The sequence below is a fragment of the Typopeltis vanoorti genome, chromosome 10 (assembly GCF_054136105.1).
Source record: "Typopeltis vanoorti isolate ZY-2024b chromosome 10, IOZ_Tvanoo_1.0, whole genome shotgun sequence".
In the NCBI taxonomy this organism is placed as follows: Eukaryota; Metazoa; Arthropoda; class Arachnida; order Uropygi; family Thelyphonidae; genus Typopeltis; species Typopeltis vanoorti.
Window position 1 is genome coordinate 68810295 of NC_143558.1, and position 12953 is coordinate 68823247.

Here is a 12953-nt window from a genome sequence, read left to right on the forward strand (position 1 = left end):
ACATGGCAGTTAAAGATTGTACGAATGTTCAGAGTGAAAATAATAGCACGAAAAAAAGTTTGACAATAAAGCGCGGTGATAAGTTATATGTTAAAAAAAAACAGCGAAATTAACAATAAAGTAGGCAATAATAATAATGTTAAAAAACAGAGTGCAGTTAATGGTAAAGTGGTGAGTGAATTTATGGTGAACAAGTGTGTGTGACTGGTGATAAAATAGCGAGAGTGAATGATAATAAAAAAAAAAAAGGATGCAAGATTTGAAAGCTGAATTGGTGATGATGAGGTGGATGCAGATTGAAATGAAGAGAATTGTGGATATGTATAGAGGAGTGAAGAAGACAAAAACAAATGATGTGAAACAGTACTAATGATATGAAAATAGTAATAAATGACTACGAGTGACATTGTTTGGCGATTCGATTATTAGAGGTGTGGTAAATGAAAAGATGCACAAGTTTGTTTTCCTGGAGGTAAAATGAATAGTGATTGAGGCATTGGATACAAGGACTAAGCAATCAAAGGACTTGACTGAGAACAAGGAAAATGTAAGATTGGATATCAGGAGGTGGTTGAGAAGGATAAAAAAAAATAATAGTGTGATAGAAAAGGTAGTCAGGTTGAAGGAATGTGCCAGGGAGTTGATATCTGCCTTGACATATTTGTTTAATATAAGTCTTACATTGGGTCAAGTTCCAAAGTAGTGGAAAGAAGGCAAGATTGTACTGCTTCATAAAGGTGGTGACAAAATTCAAGCATCAAATTATAGACCAATCAGTGTGTCAGGTGTTGTGGTTAAAGTGTTGGAAAGGCTGATGATAATCAGGATCCAGAATTGGATTAACAGTATTATTTTTGATGGACAGCACAGGTTTGCCAAAGGGAGGTCATGTTTTAGTAATCTACTTACTTATTACAATAAGATGACAGCAACATTGAATGTGGAAAATGGATATACAGTTGTATACTTAGACATTGAAAAAAAAAAGGTTTTTAATAGATTACTGCATGATAAATTGATAGTCAAACTAGAGCGGACGGGGGTTGGATTGGATATTAGACTAGTGCATCAGATTGGAGATTGGCTGTCTGAGGGGAAGTATCAAGTTGTGTATGGGGGGGGGAGAAGAGGAAAGTCACTAGTGGTGTGGCTCAGGGGGTCTGTTTTAGGGACATTGCTGTTTAATCTGTATATTAATGAGATTGTGGAAGATTTGAATGGGGATATAGAGCTGTTTGCAGATGACGCAAAGTTGGGACAAACTAACAGGAGTAGAGCAGATGTTGTGGCCTTACAAAGAATACTTGAAAAGACTTGGAGAATGGGCCCGGGAGTGGGGATAACAGTTCAATTTTGCGAAATATAAGGATTTCAAGTTTGGGATGTAGAATTGGTGGGGATATATTGTTTGAGGTGGAAGATATAAGAGATCTTGGGGTGATGGTGGATAAGGATCTAAAATTTAGAGGATATATTGCCAAAATTGTGAGAACAACAACGAATTCTGAGAATGCGCAGAGGACACCAACTTGAAATAAGGAGAGATTCTGGTTCCACTGTATAAGGCTCTGATTAGGTCACATATGGACTACTGTGGACAGATTTGATCATCTGGTTTTCAAAATGATGAAGACATGTTGGAGAAGGTCCAGAAGTGATTGACCAAAATAGTTTATCTCTGGAATGTTGAATAGGAAGAAAGGTTGAGATGATGCAATTTGCAGAGTTCAGTGGTAGTAAAGAGTTGTTATAGGATTAGCAATGAACAGGTTTTTCATAAAACTGTGAGAGATTTGGGGAGAACAAGAGAACAATAAGAAGAGTGTGAGCAAAGGAGTGAGAAGCAGACTTTTTGCATAGAGTTGTGAATGATTGGAATGCATTTCCTGAGAGCATGATGTCTGCAGAGAATTTGAATGTGTTTAAGATGTGGCATGATGAGCTGGATGTATGACAAAAGAGACTTCCTAGATGAGTCTGTGACTCCCAGGGGTCTTAGGATAATAATAAGTGATGCTCTTTTAAGGATGTGGACAAACTTCTAAGTGTAAAATGGGATAATTCAACTCATTTGTGACTATGATCCCGCTGAGAATGACAGATATGTTTGACATAGAAGAGAAAATTGGTATAAAAGAAAAACTGCATTTTTAGGGATGTAAGCAGCACAGAAGGAAATGCAATCCAGACTTACAGAAATCTTTCAAGGACATTTTGAGATACAAAAATAGTAATAATAATTACATATTGGGTTTTAGTTCTTGGGCATGATATCATTATTACTAATGCTATGGTCCAGCATAACATATCTATGTAAATTCATGTAGAGTAATGAACATCATTGATCTTATGATTATGTTATTGCTAACGGTGATACTTTCAGACCAGCTCGAGATAGAAGAATCTATGGCAAGCGAAATAATCACCACAGTTATGATTAGCCAGCTTAAATTAAAAATATAAAAATTTAAAGGGAATCAGAGTTGAACATTTTTCAGATCCATACTGCAAACTTAAATATACAAATGTTGCAAGAAAAATTTAAGCATAATCAAACCATAGGAGAATGAATAACAAAACAACCTGAAGAGAATGCTAAGTCAAGAAGGTAAAGATAGTCAAGGATATTATATGTAAAGATAAAAGACCTCTCCAGTACCCAAAAAAATAAAATAAAATAAAATAAAAAAATAAATAAAACAAATAATAATAATATAGAAAATTCCTAATAAATAGATTTTTCTTCAATAACATGAAGAAAAATGTAAGAAAGTATGCCTGAAAGTTGCAAAGAAAAGAAGGAGGGAGGAATGATGGAAGATAGTTTAGAAGAATAGCAACTGTGGAAGTATCCAGAGAAAAAGCATATGGTAGAAATATAGCAAAAAATGTAAAAGGGTTGGAGTGAGTCTACATTGTCAAATAACCAAACGTCTGGAAGACGTTTTTTAAGGCAGATTTGAAAAAAAAAAAAAAAAATATATATATATAGGGTAATTTCACCTATATAATAATATAGGTGAAAAGTGGTGTCTTCTTACAATATCTTAGGTGATAGTTAAGGAAGAACTTATAGTTTGGGGCATTTGAGCAGTATAAGATTTGTCAAATTAGAAAGAGGAGTGGTGATATAATTTCATCAACAAAAAGGATTTTTCAGAGTTGGGTGATATTTAGTATAGGTATTCCTGCATTGGTATGGAAATCTAAAGAGAGGAAGCAGTATATTTATGCATTATCACAGTGATTCAGTGAAGAAATGAAGAGGAAACTCATCCCCCAGTTACAAAGGATGGTGAGTAGATAATGATAATACTTTGTTAATACTACCAATAATCAGGAATCCAGAAATACAACTTAAACCATTAGGAAGAAAAAAAATTTTTACTTGCCCAAGACAATATATCTGTCTATTTTCTATGAATATTGTTATAGGTGATATTGAAAAAAATTAAATGCCGTGATGACAAAACAAAATAATACATTCTTTAAATCTCATTTTATATTACATGTAGTTATACAGAAATATGCTTTCCTTTAACATGGGTTTAAACTGTATGTCACAACACAGATCATCACAACTCAGTTTGGGCTCATTTTCATTTATTGTTCATAATGAGAGTGAATTTATATAAATTATCCATGAACAGTAATTTAATAGGAAAGAAATTAATAAATTTCACAAAACTAAGAAAGCAGGTAGCACTTGCTGCAGAGCCAGACTCACTTTTCATGATGCATTCAGTTGCATGATCTGGTCTTTAACTTGTCTTTGCAAGATAACTGTAGATGTATTAAAATAGATGTATTAAAAAGCATTTTTATGTAAAATGTGCAACTATTTAATTACATCTAAACTGATGCATGTTATAAGTTATGAAAATAAGCTTAGGACAATACTATATCACAATTGTGCATCTAACTTAAGGACTAAAGTTGTTGGAAGAATAAGATGTACTAAAGGATTTAATTAAACTCTTTATCGGCAATGGTGGATGAAATAGTGATACCAATTTGCACTTCTTATCCATTTTGTTGAGTAGGTGTTACAGAATCGTATCCAGATTTTGCTGGACGTCTATACACGTCGTGGCTGGTTGGGGTGTTAATTGTGCCAGTTACAATTTTCATGTTTACAATTACCAGTTTATTTTGTTAATGAAATTACATTGTGAGAAAAGCACAATTTTTTTTAAGTAATAGATTATATCAATTTTTGCCATGCAATAATGTATATAGCATAAAATGAATATTGAACAAATGCATTGATTTGATTATAAAACATATTAACTGAAAATTGCAATTTAATTTAAATGTATTCATAATATGAAAAACTTATTTTCTCGAATACATGAAATGTGGGAGATCTACCGTTTATCAAGTGAAGTGCCATAACTATAACACAATGGCAGCTCATTTTTCTCACTTCATGACCAAAATGAAATATGGAAGTGTGATGCATAGTGGAGCATGCATGGAGTGAAATAAACACTATAATACTGTGTGAGAAAAATTAGGGGAATTTTTGGAACAACAGTGGATATACAGTTACACCCCAAGTTAAGTACAAGTGACTTACGTAAATTCGCAGTTACGTAATAAATCTAATAGCAAGTATGAACATGTTTACGGCTTTGCGCAGGTGCGTCTTTGACAGCCTTATTGCAGTAGGGTAGTAGATGCCTCACATAGTTGCTCAGTCACTTGTTATCACTGCTAGTTTCGTTGTTTTTTTTACCCTTAAAATGGAATGCAAATGCAAAACTGAATGCACTGGTAATAAATCTAAAAAACAAAGGTCTGCAATTACTTTAGAAGAAAAGTTGAAAATAATTCGTATGTATGAAGGCAGGAAAATTCCATCAACAATAGCTTGGGAAATAAATCGACTTATTTCGACAGTGAATACAACAGTGAAGGATAAAGTTCGCATTGTTGAAAGCACGAAAGGTGCAGTAGCATTGAAGGGCACAATTATTACCAAGAAGAGGCTGGGCTCGATATCAGAGATGGACTACTTGTCCATCTCTGATATGCACTCCTGTACTACTTTTCACTATTCACTTTTCAAATAAAAAAAATGTCACAAGACATTTTTTTTATTTGAAAAGTGAATATTTCAGTTTGTTTTTATATTCCTTTATACATACATACATACTTCAAGGCCCACTCTTCCTAATTGGGTTGTGGGGGCAACAGCTGCAAGAGGAACTTCTAATGGTCACGATCCTCTGCCACCAAGCTCAGGTGTTCTGGTGGGATTCCCAAACGTGTCCACCCAAGGTTTTGGATATAATCTATCCAGCGAGTCCTTGACCTTCCACGTGGCCTCCCACCCTCTGGCCTGGCAAAGAGCGCCTGCTGAGGGAGCCTCTCTTGTGGCATTCTGACCAGGTGCCCGTACCAGCGTAACTGTGATCTCTCAACACGGAGAAGCAGCGGTTGAGTATTGAAGGTTTCCCGAAATGCAGAGCTTCTGACTCTGTCGAGTTTTGTCAGCCCTGCAACCCCTCGAAGGAACCTCATTTCAGCTGCTTGGATTCGTGTCCGCATTCTTTCGGTCATTACCCAACTCTCATGACCATAGGTGAGGATGGGGACATAGACTGTATTGAAGACAGCCAACTTTGCCCTCTGGCTTAACTCCCGCTTCAATACTACCGAACAGCCAAGCTCCCGCAATGTTGAGCTTGCTAAGCCAATTCGAGTATCTAGCTCTACGTCCCATTTTCCATCATCTGTGAATATGGACCCAAGGTATTTAAACTTCTCCACCTGTCTCATTGGGACTCCACTTACATTTAGAGTGCACTGGGATGGTTGTCTTGAGACCACAAATGTTTCAGTTTTGGCAACACACTGATCTTCATTCCGGTGTCTGCACAAACAGCTACAAACCTATCCAGGGTCCGCTGGAGGTCATCTGTGGAAGAGCTAAGCAAAACTAGGTCATCTACAAAAAGCAGACGTCCAATGCTACATTTTCCAATTCTGACACACTCACTGCCTCGGCTGTGCCTATCAATCCAGTCCATAAATATTATGAAAAGGAGGGGTGACAGAACACACCCTTGGCGGAGGCCAACGGAAACTGTGAAAGGTTCAGACTTTGTGCTGTTTACCCTGACACAAAACTCTGGGCATTCATACAGGGACTTGATGGCAGCTAATAGTTGACCATCCACTCCATACTCCTGTACTACTTGCCAAAGCTTATCCCAAGGAACCCGGTCATATGCCTTCTCTTTTATATTATATATTTTTCATAAAGGAAAGAGGCCACGAAGCAGACCAAGAATTTCATATATAAATAACATAATGATGCTAACTGGTGCTAAGATTTATGAAGAGATAAAAAGGAGGTCACAAGACTTGGATGTTATGATGTGCTGCTATAATTATCAATCTTCGGATTGATGCACCAAAGAAGAAAGAAGAAGATATTATTCAAATACAATTGATAATTTTTTTTTTAATCACCCCAAAAATGAAAAATATTAAAGATGGAAATATCTGATTAATGGAAAAAAAAATTAATGTAAGACAGCAGTATGAATAGCCATTGAACATTTTATTATATGTATGTAATTCACAAATTTGACTTACGCAAAATTTGAGTTACATAAAATTTTACGGAACGCATTACTTACGTAACTCGGGGTGTAACTGTATATGAAAGTTTTCATAAAGAAAGAAAAATGTTTAAAAGTTTTCAGTTATGTTACAACAATCACAAGAGGACAACTGTTAGGGAAAGAAAATACAGCAGGTTGAGTTTTTAATGACTGCCTGTTTTTTTTTTTTTTTTTTGTAATCATTCGTGTAGAAAGAAATATGAAGTTCTTAACCTTAAAGGAGATAAAAGAACAGAAGAAAGTGAAGCTAATTGGTTAATATTATGACTTTTAAGAGTACACCAGAAACTAAAAAATATAGTGCACTTTTTGTGGAGCTCTCTACAGAATAAAACGTGAGATTGAGTGGCTGGAGAAATGTCTGACAGATAGCATAAGAAAGAAGTGCAAGAAGGGAAGATGCAAGGGGAAAGAAAGTAGAGCATGAAAAAGTAAAAGGAGGAGAACAGAGATTGAAATTTGTATAGTAATTAATAAGATAAGAGGAGTGCTTGAAGTGAGTATGATGATGTGTTTCCTTGGAGTCAAGATTAAGGATGCTAACAATGCTGTATGGATGCAAAGAAGGAAGGAAGGTGAAAGACGATTATGCTAGTACTCAGGATGTACCAGGTAGCAAATGTGACATGCAGAATATATGAAAAAGTTGCTAGTACAAGTGTTAAATTCTGAATGAAAGGAAATATAACCCATTAGTGTTTCATTCAGGATTTAACATGAATTGACATTTCCATAGCCACATTTGTTTATCAGAATAATTATGAAGATGCTTACTTACCAATGTATTTCCTAAATTGTACAAAGAATTGTCAAGTCACTTAATTATAAGATATATTTTGTAAATTTCTTAGCATATAATTAGGAATTCTGTACAAATTATTGTGCATGAACGCAAGTGAAATAATCAGCTTAAGAAGGAGGTTGCCTAAAGCTATGCATGTGTATCGGGCAGAGAAATGTGCGAAGTTATCTGAACTGTACACCGGAGTACGTTTTGGTGCTAGCTGTTAAAGAGTGATGAATTGCCATGCGCAGTGTATCAAGGACAGTGACGTAGGAAAAAAGAATAGAGCATGCAATATAAAAACGGTTGTAGTGCCTACGGAGCTCACTTATCTTCTCATTTGTTGTGTTCATGGATGGAGGAAGTCACTCGAAGGTTGGGAGGCCTGGCGAATGCAGCAATGGAGATTCGATGGTCATCCTATAGCCAAGACATAGACGAGTTCCCGACCCATCAATGGCCGTATCGGTGAACCTCTAACCATGCTGAGCTAAGTGATGACTGAAGAACTGCGAGTCAATGCTCGCCTCCACTAGAGATATGCCAGTTCAAGTAGATGACACTAAATGGGAGTCAGAACAAGACAAAGGAAAGTGTGACCCGGAAGCATGTGAGATAAGCCAACTATTACTTCAGACCTTGGTAAGAGAGGTTTTTGTTAATTTGTGTAATTGTACTAGAAGAACTCATATTGCTAGTGAAAAGAACTCTCTAAACTGATGCTTTATCATTGAAAGAATTTTAGATTTTATATATTGGGAATTAGAAAGACTCAGTTGCTTTTAAAAGGCCTGTGTGTGATATCAGTAATGATATATTTTGTCTTGGCATGTATAAGTTCCATTAAGGGAAGAAATATGTCGGAAGCTGTGTGATTTAAAAGCGTTATTAGCTTTAATTTAATCCCATGCATACTGTGGAAGAATTAGTATATTAAGCTGGGAATTCTCAATCATTTGTATAGTTAAATCATGCTAGAAAAAGTTCTTAACTGTGTAATTCTTGAATTTGACCCATTAAATGTTCTTCTTTGTTAAGTTAAACCATTGTCTTGCCTGATTTTCTTCTTATTGCATCGCTCATTTTAAAAGTGAACCAGGGCAGGGAGGTAATTAATGTAAAGTTAGCTACGACTGCAATGCAAAGCAAGGTTTAATTGAATTAGTAAACTGAGAAACTTAAGGATATAATTAGAATCATTACTGTAGTGTGCTAAGCTGAGGGTTGAATTCTTGACACTGCTATGTCAATTGTCTAGAACCCAGAGTGGTGCAGGATAATACAAATTTTCTCTGTAAGCAACTGATTCATCCACATACAAATTAGTCAAATATTTAGCTAAAGTGATTTCCTAATACACCCCCCCACACACACAGACACAAAAACTCAGTTGATTTTGAAGCCAGTATCGAAAACCTCACACTTCAACACACACACAGACATTTTCAACTTTGATGTCTCTCTCGATTCACCAATGTCCCACTTAAAGTTTTAGACCTTATTCAAGCTGAATTTCCTCCAGATATTTCAGCATTATTTAAGCTCCCTGTTGAGGTTGGGATAGTTTCTTAAAGCAGAATCAGATTAAAGGAAAAGTCTCTCGTACGAGGGTGGTCTGAAAAATTCTAGGCATAACAATGAAAAAACGAATTTATAATTTCAAAATTATTTTTATTTTTCAACATAATCTATCTTACAAGTGATACATTTATCCCAGTGATGCTCCAGCACCATTATCCTGTCCCTGTAGTGGTTCTCAGTAAGATCTGCAAAATACCCCCCCCTACAGCTGCAATCACCTCAATTCTTTCTCCATTAATGTACACTTGTTTCTCAAGAGCTTCCCTGCTTGTATTTCCTTTGAGAACCATAATCTTTGTCTTGCTAGGATTGAGTTAAAGTCCTCTGTTATTACTGATGTTAACTTTGTCAAGAATTTGTCCTAGTTCTTCCATGTCATTACAAAGGAGTACTGTATCATCAGCATACCTCAGATTACTGATCAATCTACCTCCTATTACTCACACTTCACACAAAGACATTTTCAGCTTCGATGTCTCCTCTCGATTCACCAATGTCCCAGTTAAAGACATTTTACACCTCATTCAAGCTGAATTTCCTCTAGATATTTCAGCATTTTTAAGCTCTCATATGAACTCAAGCTATTTTGCGATAGAAAGAGCAAAACAGCAGCTAGAGTGCATGAATAAAAGTAGACTGAATGAACCAACCAATAATAAAAGGTATGACAGGAAAAATAGACGTATGAATGTGAACATGAACAAAATGAAGGATAGAGTGCTGTATGGAGACTCGTTAGTACGAGGTGTGTTAGTAGAGGACTTGACAAAATCGTACCAACCTGGTGCGACCATAAAGGACGTAACTGCGTCTATTAGAGAGCAAAAGGAAAGGGTGAAAGAAATGATTGTTGTGGCAGGTACGAATGATTTGAAAGGAGATAAAATGGAAATGATAGAAGACCTGAATGAATTGTTTGAGGTAGCAAAAGAAAAGAGTGAGAGAGTTAGAATGATTAGTCTTTTGCCACGGTATGACAGTGAAATGTTTAAAAGGAGGGCTATAATTGCAAATGACTTTATGCGTGGGTTATGTATGACGAGTGGTGTGGAATTTGTGGATGTGTGGAGTGAGTTTGATGGGCGAAAGGATCTATATAAGATGGATGGCTTGCATTTGAATGGTTACGGTGTAAGAAGACTTGAGAAAGTGTTGCTGAATGTAGTGGATGTGCAAATTCAGGGAAACTAGATTTGTTAGGGGGGGGGGTAGAGATACAGTCCTTAAGGAGGCAGTTGAATGTAAGAATGAATATAATATGCCAGAGCAAATAAGGACAACAAATCAGAGTGGGATAGTTAATATAAGGCATCAAGGTAGGGTTGGGGCTAATGGAGGTCTTAAATTCATGTACACTAATACTAGGAGTATTAGGAACAAGAAGGAAGAGTTTTTGGCCATGGTTGGCACTTCCAGACCACAGGTTATAGGTATTAGTGAAACATGGCTGACTGTAGATGATATAACTAGTGGGATTGAATGTGATGGGTATAGTGTGTTCAGGAATGACAGAGAGAATAAAATGGGGGGAGGAGTATTGTTGATGATAGCTGATGAGCTCCAGCCAAGAGAATAGAAGTTGAATTGCAGGATAGAGAAAAGAGCACATTTGAGGCCATTTGGTGTGAGATTGTGGCTAGCAGAACTAAATATACAATTGGGTGCTGCTATAGACCAGGTGATGGAAAAGATGGTGGTGACAGTATGCACAAGCAAATAGAAGAAATGGGTGGAAGGAGGGTGATTATTATGGGAGATTTCAACTATGGTCGCATTGATTGGAGTGAGGAGAGGACACACGGGAAGAAGGAACTGGATTTTATGCGGTTATTAAGGGATAACTATCTGCGACAGCATGTAATGGAAAATACTAGGGGTCAGAGGGTGCTTGACCTAGTAATTACATCTGAGGATTTGGCTGTAACAAATATGACCACATTGCCACCAATCGGTGAGAGTGATCATAGGGTCTTAACTTGGGAGGTGGCTAAAGGTGTAGAATTTTCAATTAAGACAGGGTACATGTGGAATTATCGGGCGGGAAAGTACGACAAGCTTAGGAGTTTGATTGGTTCAGTGCCATGGCATGTACAACTGCTAGGACTAGAAGTTGATAGTGCATGGGAGGTAGTTAAGAAGTGCTTGCATGAAGCAATGGCTGACTGTATACCTAGAGTCCGAATAATAAATCAAGTAGGGGTTAAATGGATGAATAACACCATTAAGCTTGGGTTGCAAAAAAAGAAACAACTATGGAGGGAATTTAAGGAGAAGGGTGACCGGCAGGCACATGAACGGTATAAAGCGCAGGCCAGAAGGGTGACGAGTGTGGTAAGAAAAGCAAAAAAGGATTACGAAAGAACATTGGCCATGCAGGCTAAAGAGAATCCTAAACAGTTTTTTAGATATGTAGCAAGTAAAAGGAAAAATGTACATGGCAGATTGATTTTAAAGAATGTCAATGGTAGGGAGGTAACTGAATCAGTTGAGATAGTTGAGTTACTGAGTGAGCACTTTGCAAAAGTATATCATCCAGGTGGTGACATTGCAGAAACGAATAAACCAGTAGATTATACGGGAATTGTGGTTAATGAAGTGGAGGTGAGTAGTCTATTGCATAACCTCAATGTCAATACATCTATGGGATTGGATGGTATACCAGCTCGTGTTGTACGAGAAGCAGCTAAAGAATTGTCAGTACCCTTGACCATTTTGTTTAATTTGAGTCTCGGGTCTGGGTTAGTCCCGAGCAGGTGGAAAGAGGGGAAAATAGTTCCACTGCATAAAGGTGGTTCCAAGACTGCTGTTGTAAATTACCGACCGATTAGCATATCAGGAATCATTGTCAAGGTCTTAGAGAAAATAGTCAAGAGGAAAATACAAGATTGGATAGAAGAAAATGGGATACTGTATCAGGGACAGCATGGTTTTGTGAAGGGTAGGTCATGCCTCAGTAACTTGCTCACGTATTATAACACAGTGACGGCTGAACTGGATAAGGGTAATGGGTTTACGGTGATTCTACTGGACCTTGCCAAGGCCTTTGACAGGATTCCACATGGAATTCTAATCAGTAAATTGCAGCATATGGGAATGGACATAGGGTTGGTGAGATGGATACGAGGGTGGTTGACGGAGAGATATCAGAGAGTGGTTTACTCGGGAGTAGAGTCCACAATACGGCCTGTGACTAGTGGTGTGCCACAAGGATCTGTTCTTGGACCACTGCTGTTTAATTTGTTCATAAATGATATAGGAAATGATCTGAGAGGAACAGTTCATTTGTTTGCGGATGATGCGAAGTTGGGTAGGGCAATAGTGAATGCAGATGACGTCAAAATTTTGCAGGATGATTTGGATAGATTGGAGGTCTGGGCTAAGGAGAATGGATGTCAGTTTAATGTGGCAAAATGTAAGGTTATGCATTTTGGGGTGAAAAGATTGGCGGCAGTTTACTGCATTGGTGGAACCCAGCTCCAGGAAATTGATGAGGCACGAGATTTAGGAGTGTTGGTGGATAAGGAATTGAAATTTAGGGGACACATTGCAAAAGTGACCAAAACAGCTCATCAAATCACTTGGTTGCTGAAGAATACGTTGACAAGCAGGTTATTGTTCCTCTCTATCGAGCCTTGATAAGACCCCATCTAGACTACTGTGCTCAGATTTGGTCACCTAGGTTTCTTCTTGATGGGGAGAAGGTGGAGAGGATCCAGAGGCGAGTGACCAAGATGATAGCAGGTCTGTGGAATGAACCGTATGAGAACAGGTTGAGGATTTGTGGGTTGCAAAAATTGGTTGATAGGCGGAGGAGGGGAGATATGATTGAGACATTCAAATTACTGAAAGGTTTCTATAAAATTAATTCAGAAGATATTTTTGAGAACAGGGCTGGTTGTGGGAGGACTAGGGGACATCCATGGAAACTGGGCAAAAGTGTGGTTAGTAAAGGT

At 37.3% G+C, this 12953-nt stretch overlaps 1 protein-coding gene across 1 annotated transcript in view; it reads right to left on the bottom strand.

Annotated features, from left to right (window-relative positions):
- Syx5 (syntaxin 5) overlaps window positions 1-12953 on the bottom strand; it is a 202696-nt gene that overhangs the window by 142210 nt on the left and 47533 nt on the right. The window lies entirely within an intron of this gene.